The sequence below is a fragment of the Oryzias latipes genome, chromosome 2 (genome assembly GCF_053564925.1).
Source record: "Oryzias latipes strain Hd-rR chromosome 2, Olatipes_Hd-rR_3.1".
Taxonomy (NCBI): domain Eukaryota; kingdom Metazoa; phylum Chordata; class Actinopteri; order Beloniformes; family Adrianichthyidae; genus Oryzias; species Oryzias latipes.
This window is the reverse complement of record NC_136238.1, coordinates 37,183,620-37,202,126: the sequence shown is the minus strand read 5'-3', so window position 1 is coordinate 37,202,126 and position 18,507 is coordinate 37,183,620. Positions and strand designations below refer to the sequence as shown.

General features: G+C 41.9%; 1 long non-coding RNA gene across 1 annotated transcript; it reads left to right on the top strand.

The window, feature by feature from the left end:
• Window positions 1-2,662: 2,662 nt before the first annotated feature.
• Window positions 2,663-17,959, top strand: LOC144988357 (uncharacterized). The gene is made up of 4 exons (XR_013652236.1): window positions 2,663-2,977; window positions 6,701-7,003; window positions 7,390-7,654; window positions 13,767-17,959. It is a non-coding gene; the product is annotated as an uncharacterized LOC144988357 (long non-coding RNA).
• Window positions 17,960-18,507: the final 548 nt, after the last annotated feature.

Below are 18,507 nucleotides of genomic sequence, written 5' to 3'. Positions count from 1 at the left end.
ACGCTGGTTCCTCCCCTCCACGCTGGTCCTGCCGTCCTCGGCATCCACGCCTCGTTCCAAACTGGTTTCCGCCGTCCTCGGCGTCCACGCCTTACCTCAAGCCGGTCCCGCTGTCCTCAGCGCCCAAGCCTCGCTCCCTCTGGATCCACAGTTCGACGCGTCCTCGTGTCGCCCCCTTCATCTGCATCAGCTCAAAGGAAACACCAAGTTCAATCCACGGAGGAAATACGTCCACATCCCCTCAGAAACTTATTTACCTCTGGTAAAATAAATCCATTTAAAGTCATCCTTGCTGTGGGTTTTCTTCCGGGTTTCAGCATCTGGGTCTGCTACGTCTACGACGCCATGACATTGGTGGTCTCCTGAACTGATGTCACTGACCTACGACTCACATTTACTTGGGAATATCTGATTTGTCTGCTTACATGGCACACGCAAATGCACGTATCCGATTCGTTTCCGATTTTTTTCCACATATGAGAGAGGCCTGTATCCGATCTGAGAAAAACAGAATCCATGCGCTTTTGTCCTGCTTACACATTCACCGATCATATCCGATCTGTGCCAAATGAGAGGAAAAAATCGGAATTGGGTCACTTGAACCATGCAGTGTAAAGGCGGCCTTAGCCTCCTTCAGCTCATGGTTCCTCTGTCAGTCTCTTCTCCTCAGAGGCCTGTCAGCACATTCAGATCAGCTCAGATCCATCCAGACCTCTGCAGGAGCAGACACCTGGAAAACATCCTCCATCACCTGGAACACCACCAGCAGCCGTGGAGCCGCTCCACTCAGTCGCCGTGGCGGCAGAGGCCAGAGGCCACTTTCAGTGGGAGGTCAAAGGTCAGACATGATCCGAGCAGCGCCGCCACACTGTCACTTCCATGTAGACATGTGTGTTTTTGTCATGTGTTGTAGTCCAGCTGAACAAGCTCTTGGTGGTGTTGTTGGTGGAAATGACAGTTTGAAGTCCAACACGTCTGGACTAAACCAAACTTCTTCACAGCAGATTTGACCTTCAGCTGTTTCACATTACAACTTCAATCTGCTTCCAATCTGAAACCAGTAGAGGGCGCTAAGCGGGAAAAGCTTCACTGTTTGCCCAGAAGAAGAAGCCTCACCAAGCCTTCATGAAGGTCAGACTCTGTGCACGGTGGAGCAGTGGTTAGCGCTCTCAGTGAGAAGGTTCAAATTCCAGCTGTGACCTTTCTGTGTGGAGTTTGTCTATTCTTTCCACCCGTGTTTCCTCTTACACGCCAAAAACATGCTTCATACACTGATGGTTCCTCTGAATGCCCCTAGATGTGTGTGTGTGTGGGTGTGTGCGCGCATGAAACCAGATCTCGCACGTTGCAGGAAGGGAGGGGTGTGGTGTGAGGAGCGCAGTCAGGCGCTGTTTTAGGAGTGAAAAACTTGAAAAAGTAACAAAGAAAGTTCATCTTAAAGAACTGAGACAGCTTGTTTTTACAGCCTTCGGGCCTGGAGATGACCACAGTCAGAAAACGTAAACCCCCCCTAAAAAAGGAGGATTGCCCCACAGTTTGAGAACATACAAGTGAAGGATCTTTTATTTAAAGTTTTTATATTTTATAAAGGATTTTTCACTTTGTACATTTCTTTTCTGCATGATTCTGTGGAGGTGAACAGGAGTTCTATTATATTTTCTATCATCTTTTCTTTATGCATTTAAAGAATTCTATTTTTTAAAAACTTTTCCAACAGCTGAGAGAGCAGATCAGACAGATTTATTGTTATAATTGGGGTTTATGGATCTTCAGACAGACTGAGAATATATTTGAATAAACCCCTTCTGGATTTGAGGCTAAGCTTTATTTCTGAAAATGATATTTGGAAGCATTCCTTGTTGGACAGAAAAAAGAAACAAAAGAGGAAAGAAAAAAACAGAGTGGGATGTCAGAGATGGGGGAGAAGGGGTTAGAGTGGGGGGGGCAGTCAATATTACAAAGTTAAAACATAAAAGTTTCGTCATTAAATTACATAAAATAATCAGCACACAACTATTTGCAGGTTAGAAGTATAATCATACATCAATGTTTAAAGATTTATCTCCCAGGATTTCTGCACTCAGACAGGAACACACAATATTCACATTACCAATATTCATGAAGGGGGGGGGGGGTAGAAAAAGAGAAAACACCAACAACACCCATGTCTGTCTTAGTGTGGAGGTGAACAAGCAGGTGTGTTGAATGAATGTGAGTCTCTTAGAGTGAACCTTGATCACACTGAACGCTGCAGCAGAGGCAGGAGGCCCCCACCCCCCACCCCCACACCCCAGAGCTGGGGGCAGACATAGGAGCAACCCGATCGATCCAGGCATCCAAGAGCCCCCCAGTCTGACAAAGATCCAGGAGCAACACCCCCCCCCCCCATGCACCTGACCCCCACCACAGAAACAGAGACGTGCTTTTGTGCTTTTTAAAATAAATACATTGATTTTGTGGAGGTGAACAGAGGTTCTGTTATATTTTCTCTGTTCTTGGTATTCTGCATTTAATGGATTCTATATATGCATGTATATTGTATTGCAAAAATCTGCTTGAATAGGTACCAAGGTCACCAGTAGGCCTGTTTTTGACTTTGGTCTCTGTTTTCTTTCTGTACTGGAGTGTTTATGGAGCCACAACACCTGCAATGCAATCTTCCCTTACTGAATAATAAAAAAGCCTTTTAGCCTTGAGGACAGAGAGAGAGGACAGCCACAGAGCCTAACAGGTCGTGTTTCTCCACCTCTCCCCTTTTGGAAAAGGTTTGAAAATTCATGCAGACTCTTGTGTGTCTTTTCATTTCTGCACATTTCATTTTTGGACGTCCTGAACCATCTGAATCTGTGAAGGCCGGACGGGAGGCCAACAATTTGGAGGCACAGACGGGGGGTTGAGGACGGTTTTTCCTGAGGAATTTGGCCTGGATGAAGAGTTTCTCACGAGTGGACTGACGACACGGGTGCATCCTACAAAGGTAAGCAGAAACCTGTCAATCAAATTCTGCATTGGGCGTAGCCAAATCAAGAGTCTGATGTCCACAAAGTGAGTAACTCAGTAAATTGTAGAATTGTACATTTGGGAAAATTAGAGTATTTAAGAAAAGTGACAATAAGGTTTACAGAATAAGAGAAAAAAAGAAAAATTGATGAAGTGTCCTAGAGTTTGGAAACTCCAACAGTTCTCTGACGGGAGGCTGGTTCACTGGGTTTGTTGTCCCGGGGAGGTGAGGACCCCCCAAGGACAAAATGGTTGTTGTTGTCCAATGTTGTTGAGGAATTCTAAATCAGAATAGAAATATTTGTAATATTATTCTGTAAATGAGGATTGAGGTTTAACACAGAGAGAAAGGTGCAGGTGTGTGTGTGTGTGTGTGTGTGTGTGTGTGTGTGTGTGTGTGTGTGTGTGTGTGTGTGTGTGTGTGTGTGTGTGTGTGTGACAGAAAGACAGAAAAAAATGGGGGGGGGGACATGAGGGTTAATGCTACTTACATACTAAATATATATATAATATAATAATAATAATATAATAATAAAATAGAACTACATACTCACTGGGCAATAATTTTAACTGGGGGAGGGGGGGGGGCATTAGGTTCTATAATTGGATAGAAGGGCCGGACCAGGAGCAGATGTGTGAGATGTGTGAGAATGATATAACATTGAATGTAGATGAAAACATTTGGATTGAAAATTATGTTCTAAAAGAGAATATTCTAGAGTCTTTGGTTTAAAACCTTTGTTCCCATTTTAGATCATGTTTTGATTGTGAAGTCCTTTGGCACCTTCAAGGAGATGGAAACCTCTACATGAATAAAGTTTAATTCCTTCATGATCTTTTTAATAAAAGAAAAAAAAAGAAATAAAATTATTTATGAAATAAGACAAACATTCAGGAAAAGTATACTAATACATTTAAAAAAACAAAACAAACAAAAAAACAATAAATAGTGGATCCTCTCCCATCATAATCCTAACTTTGAGGGCTGCAGCTCATCACGTCTCACAGTTTGTGTAGCTGCGTTGTGTTCTGCACGTCTGTTTCTCATCCAGGAATTCCAGAAGTTTATGGCAGTAAAACTCACTTTCTACACTTTGTTGTGTACTTTGTGCTTTTATGTAAAGGTTTTGATTGTGTTAAAAGTTATGGACTGTATAATTCTTTGCTTTGTCTGCATTTTAACAAACCATTTGTAGTTGTGTGTGTGAATTGTGTTTGTGTTTAGTTGGAGTTGTGTGTGTTTAGTTGGAGTTGTGTCGGTGACATGGCTAAAGGGAGATAAAGAGCAGCAGGGGCTCTGGGGACAGCAGGAGGTCAGAGGTCATTGGGGAACCAGCGTATGCAGAAGCAAATGAAACACAGCAAGGAGGATCTGATGACGTCTGACAGGACAGAGCAGTGAAGAAAGACAACGTCTTCCCTCTGGGGGGGGTCAGAACAAACAGGAAGATGAGATGATTTGATTTTTTGATTTGATTTGATTTGAAATGGTTTATTTCAAGCAATTAAGTAGAAATAATACACAACAGCAATATAAACATCAGTTATACATTCATACAGTAACTAATCAAACTTAGGATAATTAGACATTTTAATAAATATTGCTTGAAAGGGAGTGGAAGGAAGCGAACTTATATAATCCCACCCCGTTATACTATAACCATTTTATTACATGATTTATCAATATCCGGTTCCCAGTTTTTATCAGACAGAATTAAAAATCATAAGATATCGATAAAGCACATGACAAAGATGAATAACTTAATTATTATGCAAAAATAACTATTTTAGAAATCAACATGGCAAATGCAGATCAGTCATCTGAAATATATGCAGATTATGTTACTTATAAAAGTCATTCATATGAATATAACATAATACTATATCAGTAAAGCAGACAACACTGTTTCAGGAATTTTCATAGCAAAAATTCATCAAGTATCAAAAGTTAAAAACATGTGCAAAATTATGCTACATTAGGAAAGATTTTGAATCAATTTATCAAGTTTTGGAGAAAGTGAAGTAATATCATTAAAAGTCAATCAATTTAACAATTTTCAATAAGTGATTAATCATTTGTTTTAGCTCCTGCTGTCAGCTTTGTTCGAGGTTTGATCTGTACTCCAGTGAGAATGACATTATTCATCCTTACCTGCTGATCCACATCGTCCAGTCTTTTCTCCAGAATCTCGACCCGGTTTTCTTAGATGCTCGTTTTGAGCCCGAAATCTTCGGAACTCTTCCATCATTGGTCCATAAAGGATTTCAGTGTGGCTTGAATATCATCAAGAGTCTGTTTTAGGTCTCGTATTCCTGGGGTTTCTTCGGGGGCATGGTCAGCTCTGTTTTTTGGAGAAAATCAACTTTTTAAGTAATTTGAAGATAGTTGTATTGGCAGAGAGGCACGCCACGCGTCCTGCTGTGTAACCCGGAACCGGAAACCTAAGATGCAACTAAGATACACTGTGACAAAGCAGGTTGGTCTGGGAACTGCTTATCCAACAGGATGATGGACGTACAGCACACACATACATACTTAATATAAAAAAAACTATTTTGGATGAACAGAAGGTTGCAGTTTTAGGGGTTCCTAAATCTTTAATAAAACAACAGGTGATGTCATTTCTGTAGATGGATGTTTGTTAGTAAACTTTTTCTGGAATCAAACTGCATAGAAATGCTGTTAGTTCAATCCAGCTTTTCCAGACACACAAATAGATATAATAAGACTTAATATAAATAAATAAAATAAAAAAGGGAAGAAGATTTTGAGGTTTGGACAGACAATGCTTACATTCATTCTGTCCACTGACGGTGCTTTAGATAAATTCTAATCAGTGATACTGTTTGGACCCACATCCTAGAGATCCAGCCTCTCCTCACAGCTGCAGGTCTGCAGCCTTGAGTTTCCCAGGGAGATGCAGTCAGAGCGCTTTGTCTGGAATTAGCTGCAAATGGTTTAGAGGCGTTACCCAGTCCTTGCCTGAGACAGACTTCTATTTCCAGTGGCTTGACGTAGCTTTTGAAATCAGGAAAGAAAGCCACTTAGATGTCTGTGCATGCTGGTGTCATTCAATAGAAACTGAGGATACGGTGTCTGCACAGTGTTAACTAAACAACTAATGTTTCCTCAGACTAGGAGTTGGTATGATGATATGATTCAAACCAACAAATTCACACTAACAGACCCAAACTATAACAAATGCACCTGAAAGAGAGAAACAATTATGGATTAAATGTTTAATGTCAAAAAGACAATAAATAGGAAGAAGTCAATAAACAGTTAATTGAATTGCAGCTGGTAGAGGCTAGACAGAAAGCAAATAAAGAAATACACAAATAAATAAATGAATAAAAAAATAAAATTAAATATAGAAATACAATGTCTTAGGCTCACAACTGAAGCTCAGTAGTCGCATTTGTCTGGTGCATTTCCGCTAAGTCTGGCCTAGTTTCATTTTAGAAACTATAACTCACCTATGAACAGTTTTATCTAGTATGTTTTCATCTTCCCTTACTGAATGATAAAAATCATTTTAGCCTTGAGGACAGAGAGAGGACAGCCACAGAGCCTAACAGGTCGTGTTTCTCCACCTCTCCCCTTTTGGAAAAGGTTGGACAATCTATGCAGACTCTTGTGTGTCTTTTCATTTCTGCTCATTTCATTTTTGGACGTCCTGAACCATCAGAATCTGTGAAGGCCGGACGAGACGGCAACAAAAGGCAACGTGGATTGCTGTGATTGTGAGACTAGCAGATGATCGATCGGAGCTGCAGTGAAGAGGACGGCGGTGTTTGTGGGAGTTGGAGCTGAAGATCGGAGCAGGAACCATGTCTTCCCTTCAGTCTCTGAGAGAGTTGATCAGCGAGCGACTAGCTGCTGCTGCTGAAGAAATCTGCAGACTCTGTGAAGGAACCATCGTCCAGTACGAGCAGGAGCTCTGTCGTCAGCGCAGACTGCTGGATGTCATCTGGAAACCACAGCTGCAGCTCCACCACATAGGTATGTGACCTTCATCAAAGAAACAGAGAAGCCCTTTGAGCTTCATGCTTTTCTTTTTGGGGACCCGTCTGTCACTCAGTGGTGGTTCTACACTAACTTACCCCCCGGGGGATAAACCAATCATTTTCCTGTTTTACTTTGTGTACTAATTGTGCTACAAATAAATTGCCTTGTCTTACTCTCACAAGTACAATTCACCAAAAAGTTACTTAAGTTAATGTAACTTGTCACTACCCACCTCTGCATATATATTTATTTCCATTAGTCTCTTCTGGTCCTCCAGACTCCTCAGGCATTTTCTCCAATGTTCACATAGTTTATTGATGCTTGAAAAAACCCAAAAGGAAACATATAAAAGGTTCCTTGTTGTGTTTGTGTTCCTGCAGTTCTCCCCCAGCATTGGATGACTGAAGAGGAAGATCTCTGCAACCAGCAGAGGAATTTCAGAGTGGAACAGGAGGAACCAGAACCACCAGATTAAAGAGGAACTGCAGAGCTTTAATGTAACTGATAGTCAGGATGAAGAAGGAAACCAACATGAAGAATCAACATCAACTACAGATGAAGAGACAGACCCACATAACAGAGATCAGAGGAAGAGGAGGGACAGAAGTCATGTCCAAAGTGTGGACAGCTCTCACATGTCAGCAGGTCAGTGTGACTCTGATCTTCATCTCCACACTATCGGTATGTTCACTTCAACAACGGTTCTATCTTGAGCTTCAAGCTCTCCAAACATGCAGTCCATCAACAGCGTGTCCTGGAAGAGTCTCTTCTGTCCCTTCCAGTTGAAAAGACAGAAGACATTGTTGGTCAGTGCAGCCGACAACATTCTTCAAATCATATGATCTTAGTTAGTCCCTCCAGCTGACGACAAACAGGAAACCTTAACAGATCAAAGAGAAAATTGTTAGCAGATAAAAAAGTACAATCTGTTTTGTCGTCTGTGGTTCTAAGTTTGTAGTTCAGTTCTTTTCAGCAGATTTTTCTGTCAAACCCAAAATCCCATCTAAACCTCTTTGATGTCTCCATGTCTCCAATTCCAGACATTCAGAGAGATTCTATTTCCAAAACTACATTTCAAGCTAAAACCCAAAGACAGGGTCCTGCTCATGGATCTGCAGACTGAAAAGATTCAAACCTGAACACATCAGTGAAAAACTGCTTAGTGTCAGAATTGTTCTCCATCTTTTCTGGACTGATTCTTCCTCCAGTGCAGCTTCATCTTCATCAAACTGCTCCTCATTGGTGGGTGGAAACACAACAGGGAGGTTTTTCTGTGTCCAGTTCAGCTCCATGAATGTTCAGACTGTTTAATGTCAGTGATTTCAGTTTAGAAAAACTTCCTCTCTGCTGAGATTTGCTTCACTTCCATAAGAACCTCAGCAGCATCAGGATAATTTTGTTGATGGTTTGTCTGTGGAATGACATTTCATACTCATAGCTTCAGTGAAGATCAAGAGTCTGGAACCTTTAACACTAAAAGAACCATTTGATCCAGTTTCTTCCAGACCAAAACCCAACAAGAGCCACAAAGTTCCACTTCACTGTTTAACAAAATACTTTTTATTTCTGTTTTTCTGGCTGTTAAGACAATCATTTATAAAATGTGGCTGTCAAAATGTAAAAAAAGTATTATGACAGTTTTATTACAGCTGTCATGAGATGATTTTTTTGTGTGATTAATTCAAGAATCAAGAATCAAGAAGTGTTTATTGCCATATTCGGTGAAGTTTCCCAGAATAGGAATTTGCTTCGGTGCAAGTGTGCAAAATAAAACAGAAAAACAGTAAGCAACAAAAATGTAAAAAAAAATTACACAATGGTCAGAACAATAAATAAATAGAGTAAGTAGTGCAAACAGTGCCAAAAGCAGTGCAAACTGAGGATGATCAAGGTGCAGGTAGTGGGCTGGTGACTGACTGGACATTGAAGTGAAGTTTAAGGGGGGGAGAAGTTAAAGGGTGTTGAAGAGTCTGACTGCAGAGGGAAAGAAACTGTTCTTGTGTCTTGAGGTTCTGGTCCTGATGGACCTTAGCCTCCTGCCTGAAGGGAGGAGTTCCAGTAGGTCATGTCCAGGGTGGGAAGGGTCGGCAGCTATCCGGCCTACACGTCCCTGGGTTCTGGAGACATATAGTTCCTGGACAGATGGGAGGCTGCAGCCGATCACTTTCTCTGCAATACGCTGCAGTCTGCTTATGTCCCTGGCTGTGGCTCCAGCGTACCACACAGTGATGGAGGAGGTGAGGATGGACTCAATGATGGCCGTGTAGAACTGCACCATCATCTGGGCCGGCAGCCGGGACTTCTTCAACTGCCGCAGGAAGTACATCCTCTGCTGGGCCTTTTTGAGCAGAGAGCTGATGGAAGGCTCCCACTTAAGGTCCTGAGTGATGGTGGAACCGAGGAAACGGACAGAGTTCACTAGGGTGATGGTAGAGTCTGTCAGGGTGAGAGGGGATGAGGGGGCTGTGACTTTCCTGAAGTCCACTATCATCTCCACTGTCTTCTGAGTGTTCAGCTCCAGGTTGTTGATGCTGCACGACGACACCAGCCGGTCCAACTCCCTCCTGTAGGCAGACTCATCATCATTAAAGATGAGTCCGATGAGGGTGGTGTCATCTGCAAACTTGATCAGTTTAACAGAGTCATGGCTGGAGGTGCAGCAGTTGGTATACAGGAAGAAGAGCAGAGGGGAAAGTACACAGCCCTGTGGAGTTCCTATGCTGATGAATTGGGTGGGGGAGACATCCTTCTCCGGCCGCACACACTGCCTCCGCTCCGTTAGGAAGTCAGTGCTCCACCTGTAGGTGGAGTCAGGCACGTTGAGCTGGAGGAGCTTTTCCTGGAGCAGAGAGGGGAGGATGGTGTTGAACGCAGAGCTGAAGTCCACGAACAGGATCCTAGCATAGGTTCCCGGGGAGTCCAGGTGCTGCAGGATGAAGTGGAGGGCCAGGTTGATAGCGTCGTCAACAGACCTGTTGGCTCTGTAGGCGAACTGCAGTGGGTCCAGGAGGGGGGAGGTGAAGGATTTGAGGTGGGGGAGGACCAGACGCTCGAATGACTTGATGACTACAGACGTAATTACCACAGGTCTGTAGTCATTGAGGCCAGTTATGCAGGGCTTCTTGGGGACAGGGACGATGGTGGACAGTTTGAAGCAGGCCAGGACGTGGCAGGACTCCAGGGAGGTGTTGACGATGTCTGTGAAAACTGCTGCCAGTTCGCCTGCACAGTGTTTCAAGGTAGCAGGGGAGATGCCATCCGGGCCAGGAGCCTTCCGTAAGTTTTGCTTCCGGAAAAGCTTGAGCACCTCCTCTTCTGTCACTGAGAGGACAGTGGTGGGGAAGAGGTGGTCCGGGGGAGTCATAGGCTACGTTCACACTGCAGGGCTTAATGCTCAATTCGGATTTTTTTGCAAGACCGTTCACATTTCCTAGTAAATCCGAATTTCTGTGATCTCCAGTGTGACTGTGACAAGACCCAAACGAGACCCGCATGCGCAGAAGAATACTCAACGGTGAACGACGTCACTCGTTGTTTGCGGAAGTTGCTAACGTAGATGTCAACAGCAGTTTTTTTCAATAGCAGTGTTGTCAACAGCGGAGCTCTTTTGCATTATTACATTTATTTTCATAAAGGAGCAGCACAATTACAATCTTCTCATTTTAAGAAGGCATTGGAGCCGGGCCGTGCGCACGTGTGTCTGTGTATTATGTGTAAGACGAGAGAGGAGAAAAGGAGCGCGTGCAGCGAGGTGGGAATAAGGGGGGCAGTGTGGGGGCGCATTTGTGTTGTGTTTTGGAGGAAGGAGAACGGTAATAAAAGAAGGTTTCCCCATGAATAAATGCTTTTGACTCTTTATTAGCCCGCTTTGGAGAATGTGAGAGTCTGAACGGGGAAGTGAACCCCGGAGGAGGATCCGCCTTCAGCCCTGGAGAAGCCGGCCTCCCCCGCGCTTCTGACCACGATCAGAAAGAGGAAAAAAAGTCATGGCAGGGAAGGTTCAACACCAACTCGGCCATTTCGCTGGAAATTTTTCAAAAACCGCCCGGTTGCGATGAGAGCCCTGGAGTTTGGCCTGAAAAGAGCGATCACCCCAAATATTAATCCAATCGGTGACCTCGCTTCCCTTCCACTGACTGATCTCAGCAGCATCGTCTACCATGGTTGATGTTTATGTTCTTGTTCCCGCCTACTTCAACGCAGAATGATGACGTTTGTTGTGTGTCGATTACATACGATTCGGAATTAGGTGGCCTGGCCGGTCAGACTGCGGTCGCAATTGATTGGAATCAGGACAGCATACCCAAGTGGCCCGGGTCCCATTTGAAAAGATCGGATCTGTGTCGTTCAGACTGTCATGAAAAGATCGGAATTGGGTCGCAAAGGGGCAAAAAAATTGGAATTGGGTCATTTCAGCCTGCAGTGTGAACGTAGCCATACTGTCCTCAGTGATAGTTGGGGAGGAATGTGGCTCCAAAGTTGCTGAGGAAACCTGTTCAGTGAGAGGGGAGGGGGTGGGACTTCAAATCTGGCATGAAAGGTGTTAAGCCTCTCAGCCAGTTGAAGGTCGTCAGCAGCATGTTGGGCTCTGGGCTAGTTGGTGAGTTGCCTAAGCCCTCTCCAAACAGAGGTGACATTGTTGACCGAGAATTGCTCTTCCAGGCGTTTATTGTACCGATAGTCTCTTTGGATTTTTAGACTTGGAAAGAAAATGATAATTTCTTCTCACAATGACCTTTCTCCCCCAGTGGGGTCATCACGGGTCCATTCACTCAGTGCTGTTACTGCCCACCTATATAAATGCTGCCAATTCCTTTCAATAAAACTTTAAAATTTTGCACAACATACATTACTTGTTTGATGTACGACAGCAGCTACTTCCTGTTCCAAATAGCTGCTGTCACCAAACTCCAATAGACCTCTATAGAAAAATAGGCAGCTGTTACTCAGTCATTCTAAATAGACAGAATTACCATTCTTGCTGTGAAACATTTTTTCTTAATATCTTGTTGCTAATCATAGTTTTACAATACATACAGTAGGGGTGTAACGATACGCTAAAATCTAATTTCGGTTCGGTTCAGAGTTTATTGGCGCTCGGTTCGATACGTTTTGGTTCAGTACGGCTGTTTAACAAATCTGCCTGATATGAACTGCTATTTTATGAGCTAGTAAGTTATTGATATTTATTGTTTGTGTTTTGCTGTCAGACACCTCAATTTCTCCCTTGGGAGATTAATAAAGCTTTAATCTATCTATTTTCTGAATTTTTTATGTACAAAAAGCCAGAAAATAATTACTTGCAAAATGTATTTATTGGTTTTATATAACAATAAATAAAATTGACCTTTGTAGGTGATCTGCTTAATAAAATAAGAAACAACTATTAGCTGCCAGGAACAAAAAAATTTGGATAATTAACACTGGCCTGAAAAATTTACTTGCACCTTTATTTTCTTGTATACCCAATTGTTCCAATCGGGTCATGCCGTTTTAAGAGCATTAACAGATCTATTCTGTGGCATACACTATCTTTGTGTAACGATGTCAACACAACAGCATTCCCCACAGGAGAGCGTAGGCTAAGCATTACCCATGCTGATCCTGTGGACATGCGCACTGTCACCTCCATCACCTGATAGCTGTTGAAGCTGAAGTGCAAAGATGTTTCTGACCATGGAAGGCGGATTTTCCTTCAGGGTTCACCTCCCCGTGTGGACTTATTGCTGTTCTCCATAACTGAGCTACACAAACTGAACGGGCGCTCACACACAGTCTTAAGGCCCGTACACACCGGGACGAATATTCGCCAGGCGTTATTCGCCAGCGTTTTTCGCCACGTTTTTTGTGTTCACACCCAGGCGATTTTCGCTGACGATGAGTGGAGTGAACATGCAATTTCATTCCCTGACATTAGATGGCGCTTAATGTAAACAGAAATACTCCTGTACACAAGGTGGCGCTGCGCAACTTTACGCTTCTTAAAGTCGCTTTTCACTCAGAAGAAGAGAGCAAGTATTTACCCGCTTGTCAGAATCAAACAAAGAAAACGTGAATATTTCAAGCACCAGTAGCTCCAACTGGTGCTTGGTTCGGGGATGTTTTAGAATGTCCGTCATTATTTCTTCGCGGCAGTGTAGACGCTACTTGACGTCTATCTTCTTCGCTGGTATGTGTGCTCAGCAAGGCAGTTTTGTTTTTGAGCGCCCCCAAGTTGTGTTTTACTGTAACTTCAGAAGCTCCAGACACGTGTGCAAAAGCGCCATTCTCATTGGTCGAGTAGATTTCGACGCGACGCGTCGAAAAAAAAAAACGAACCCGAGGCGTTTTTTTTTTTGACGCTTTAACGCGTGGCGTTTTTTCGCGTCGGTGTGCACACTCTCGTTGGTGCCCTTTGTTTAGTCACGAGGCGTTAAACGTCGGCGAAAATCGCCGGCGAAATTCGTCCCGGTGTGAACAGGCCTTTACGCTGCGCGCGACACGTTCTGCCCCCACCCCCCCCTTCCTACAGGCACGCAATTGCAGAAACCGGTGAGAGTCTCGGCGGAATACCGCGAGTAACAGTAGTTCCGCCTCAACGCAAAGTTAATACATTTGCAGGGAAAAAATAAACAAACCGAAAAACCAAAACGGTACGAACGTGAACCGAACCGAAAGTGCTGTACCGAAACGGTTCGGTCCAACTACGTGTACCGTTACACCCCTAGCATACAGTCACTATAACAAATAAAAAAGGCCTCTACTTGTGTTTCTGCAGGCCTCCCCCAGCGTTTGATGACTGAAGAGGAAGATCTCTGCATCCAGCAGAGGAACTTCAGAGTGGAACAGCAAGAACCGGAACCTCCACAGATTAAAGAGGAATTAGGGGAAATCTGCATCATTCAGGATGAAGATCAGCTTGATCTGAAGCAGGAGACTGATACCTTGATGGAGATTCCTACTTATGAGGAAAATGAGAACAGTGAAGCAGATCTAAACAATCAGCAGAGCTTTAATGTAACTGATAGTCAGGATGAAGAAGGAAACCAACATGAAGAATCAACATCAACTACAGATGAAGAGACAGACCCACAGAACAGAGATCAGAGGAAGAAAAGAGACAGAAGTCATGTCCAAAGTGTGGACAGCTCTCACATGTCAGCAGGTCAGTGTGACTCTGATGTTAGAAAAAATTCCAAGAAGACAAATCTTGGTAAGACATACAAAAAATCTCAAAAAGAAGAGAAACTTTCCTCTATCAAGTCTGGTAAAAACTCAGGAATAATTACTAACCCATCTGACCATATGGAAACTGGGTCTGATGAAAGATGTTATATCTGTAAAGAATGTGGTAAAAGCTTTTGTAACATATCTCTGTTCAGAATTCACGCAAGAATCCATGCAGAAGATGAGAGATTTTCTTGTAAAGAATGTGAGAAAAGTTTTAGTCACAGATCTAGTCTCAAAACACACATGAGAACTCATACAGGAGAAATGCCTTTTTCTTGTAAAGAATGTGATACAAGTTTTCGTCATGGGGCTAGTCTCAAAAGACACATGATGACTCACACAGGAGAAAAGCCTTTTTTTTGTAAAGAATGTAAAAAAAGTTTTAATCAAATATCTACTCTCAAAACACACATGAGAACTCACACAGGAGAAAAGCCTTTTTCTTGTAAAGAATGTAAAAAAAGTTTTAGTCGAATATATCATCTCAAAACACACATGAGAACTCACACAGGAGAAAAGCCTTTTTTTTGTAAAGAATGTAAAAAAAGTTTTCAGCAAATAGCTACTCTCAAAACACACATGAGAACTCACACAGGAGAAAAGCCTTTTTCTTGTAAAGAATGTAAAAAAAGTTTTAATCAAATGGCTAATCTCAAAAGACACATGAGAACTCACACAGGAGAAAAGCCTTTTTCTTGTAAAGAATGTAAAAAAAGTTTTAATCAAATATCTACTCTCAAAACACACATGAGAACTCACACAGGAGAAAAGCCTTTTTCTTGTAAAGAATGTAAAAAAAGTTTTAGTCGAATATATCATCTCAAAACACACATGAGAACTCACACAGGAGAAAAGCCTTTTTCTTGTCAAGAATGTGATTCAAGTTTTAGTTGCAGATCTAGTCTTCAGACACACATGAGAACTCACAAGACTTTCTCTTTACAAACGATGTAATAAAGGATTTACTGTAAATTCTAAATTCTAAACTTTTCTGATAAGAGGTCGACGCCTCAACCTCTGCACCACAGTCAAAGACTTTATTTTACAGGAGGGAAAAATCTGATGGCCTCCATACCTTATTGATGAGGTAATTTAATTAGAGGGAGGCACAAGGGAGTATTTAATGTGTAGAAATGAAGTTTTCTACAAATTTATTGTTATAATATGATACTTTTACTTTCTATTAGTTTTGTTTTAGGTTTTCATTTTCTCTATATAAAAAGCAAAAAAAAGTAATGGATCAATACATTTGAATCTTTGTGTAATGATATTAGACGAAGAGTTTTACTGCTGACAAAATATGTACAACCTTTTCATAAAATGAATTGTTTTAGATGTATCTGCAAATAGAAATGAGTTGTTTGTTTTGAGTCATTAGAGCTAATTCTTGAATGTCTTCATTATGGTTGAAATGTTTTTTTATACATCTTAAATTTTAGGCAAGGCAAGGCAAGTTTATTTGTATAGCAGAATTCGTACACAAAGTAATTCAAGGTGCTTCACAAAACAGAAAAATGCATTCAAATCACAATACATCATAGAAATAATCAACGTAAAATTTTCTTCAAAAGCAAAGATAAAATTAGAAAATTGATTTAAAAAGAAAGGAAAACTTTTTCGGCACTGGCAGTCATATCATGCTGAGTCGCGGTCAAAGTCGTCAGCAAAATCAAAGATAGGACAAAAGCAAGATTTGACACAACACATGCAAAAACATGCATTTTGCAAATGCAAAAAAAAAAAAAATTAAAGCAAAAAAGGTAAAGCAGAATAAAAAATCATTAAAAAGCAAATATTTAATATTTTCTCTTGCAACTTAGAAAGTTTTGTGTGCAACGTGGTGGCAGAAATATCACTCCTTATTTCTCAAGGTTTTTTTCCATCTGCGACGACACGGTGAGATGAGAGGACATCAGTGTGCTTCTGGAACACATACAGAAGTAGTAACTTGGCACAAATCGACACTGAAGGAGTATTCTAAAGATTTTCAAACAGAGTTGTGTTTAAAGAGATATCCTGATGAGTTAAAGATTGTTTTTCCGTTTTTTTAATAAGCTAACCACATGATGAAGCCAATAGGAGAAAGGTTGCTTATATGTTTCTGTAATTACTTTATTATTGAGGTGAAATATGATCTTTCAGCCTATTGATATGATATGATCATTGTGTTTTACAGTGCTGGTAGTCCTGTTCATTTTCTCTCCTTTTTTATTTGCAATGTCTAAGATGGCTGACTCGTAATCTTTATAAATACAGCAGTGTAGTAAAAATGCACTTGGGAGCAATGATGTATTACTCTGAAATGCAGAATAATGTTGGATTTTAAGTTTTCTAACCAAAATAAAGTCTAAAGCTTACTGACATAAGTTCTGAAAAAACACGTGTGCTTTGACACAGGGGCTTTATCTCTTTATCTTCTTGTTTACATTCTTTTTATTCCAGAAACTATTCAAGAGTTGACACAATTCCAGTGGATTCTTATGTGGAGAAAGCAGCCTCACACTGAGATGCAGCACTGCACAGTAGGGACGTGATTACGTAATCACCTTGAATCAGCTGATTCTGCAGCGCAGAAAAGAGGCTTTGTTACGGTATATCAGGATGACCCAAATTCAGGACCAGACTCCAACGTTGAGGGAAGATCCAGAACTCTTTTCATAAAAAACACCACATTCATTGGTTAAAACCAAAATAACCAGGGGGGTATTCCAGGAAGCTTGTTTAAACTAGCCTGACTTTAACCCTGAACTCTCGCTGAAATCCCCCTGAACTTGCTTACTCTGGGTTAGGCCTGGGCGATAAATCGATCAAATGAATTAATTCGAATTTTTTGTTACGGGCGATTTCAAAAATAACTAAATCGAGTTTTTATGTGGCGCAGTTTTGGCTCCCCAGAGCTTCCGTAGCGTTAGTTTCACGTGGCGACAATCGACACACGAAGCAGCTAGCGACAGCATGGCCACCGGTGAGAGTGGGAAGTTTGTTCCCAAGAATGGAATAAAATCATCTGTTGTTTGGAACTGGTCTGGGTTTACTGCCACAGACGTGGAGGAAGAGACACCCCCCCCCCACGCTGCCTAAAGCCCATCGAAGTCAAAAGCTCTCACACGCGCTCGCGTAGCACGCGCTCAGTCCTCTTAAACACGCACGCGCCCTGACACACACACACATATACTCATGCTACAACGCCTGTATAGTTAGTTAGTTAGTTAGTTGTTACTGTTATTTGTTAATAAAGAATACTGCGTTGTAATTATTAATTGTACCGGTAGATTCATTTGCGATGCGGCCGCCGTAGGATTTTGTTTTCGGAGGAGGCGGCCGCGAGGGGGGAGGGGGGGTTGACCGTGACTCCTGCTGCTTCATCCTCTTCTCCGTGGAGAAGACGGGGTTTCTTAATTTAATTAAAACCTTAGAGCCCAGATATGAGCTGCATTGTTAATCCTTTAGAAAATGGTGCTACTGTCAAGGTGAATGTTTGTCTCCTTTTAGTCTAGACTACAAAGTGGGACTGAAAACACAGCTGGGACTTTAAGTAAGGAAGTAACCTTTATATTTTGGATAAGTGAAAACAAGTTTAGAATAACGAAATTATACAAAAACAAGACAAAAATTATATTAAACAGGTTAAAATTATTTAAACACAAGTCCAAAAAGAAAAAGAAGAAAAATCTTATACTTAACTTTGATTCCAAGAGTGTGTTCATTTATTTATTATTCATCCCAGAAATGGGGGTTACATTTGTCTTGGGTTTTAAATAAAAGCAACATTTGCTTGAACTTGTCTGCCGTTTGTACTTATTGCTTTCCTTAAGTAGGGGGGGGGGGGTCGGGAAAAAATCGGAAATCGAATTAAAAAATCGAATTTATTTTTTAGGCCATATCGCCCAGCCCTACACTGGGTATGTCGGTTCCAAAAGACCGGATATGATTTGGTGTAATAGCGCTGGACTTGGTAATCCTGGGTTAATGCACGTGCACGTCATGTACATAAAGACATTCTCAATGGATCGCCGATTTCTGGAGTCACCATGGAAACGGGTGGTGGAAAAACGAGAGAAAGCTACACTTCAGAGAGACGGAGTCTGAGATTTTAATGATGGCGTATAAAGATTATAAACCCATCAAAAATTCTGATGGATTCTGATTATGATGGACTTCATAAAGTCAACAACCCGTCATCCACAGATAAGGGATGGAGGCACATTTGTTTGATCTAATTAAGCCCGTTTGGACTCTGGCGCTCCACGCGCTGATGAATAGTGGCGTTTGGAGGAAGTGCGGCTGCG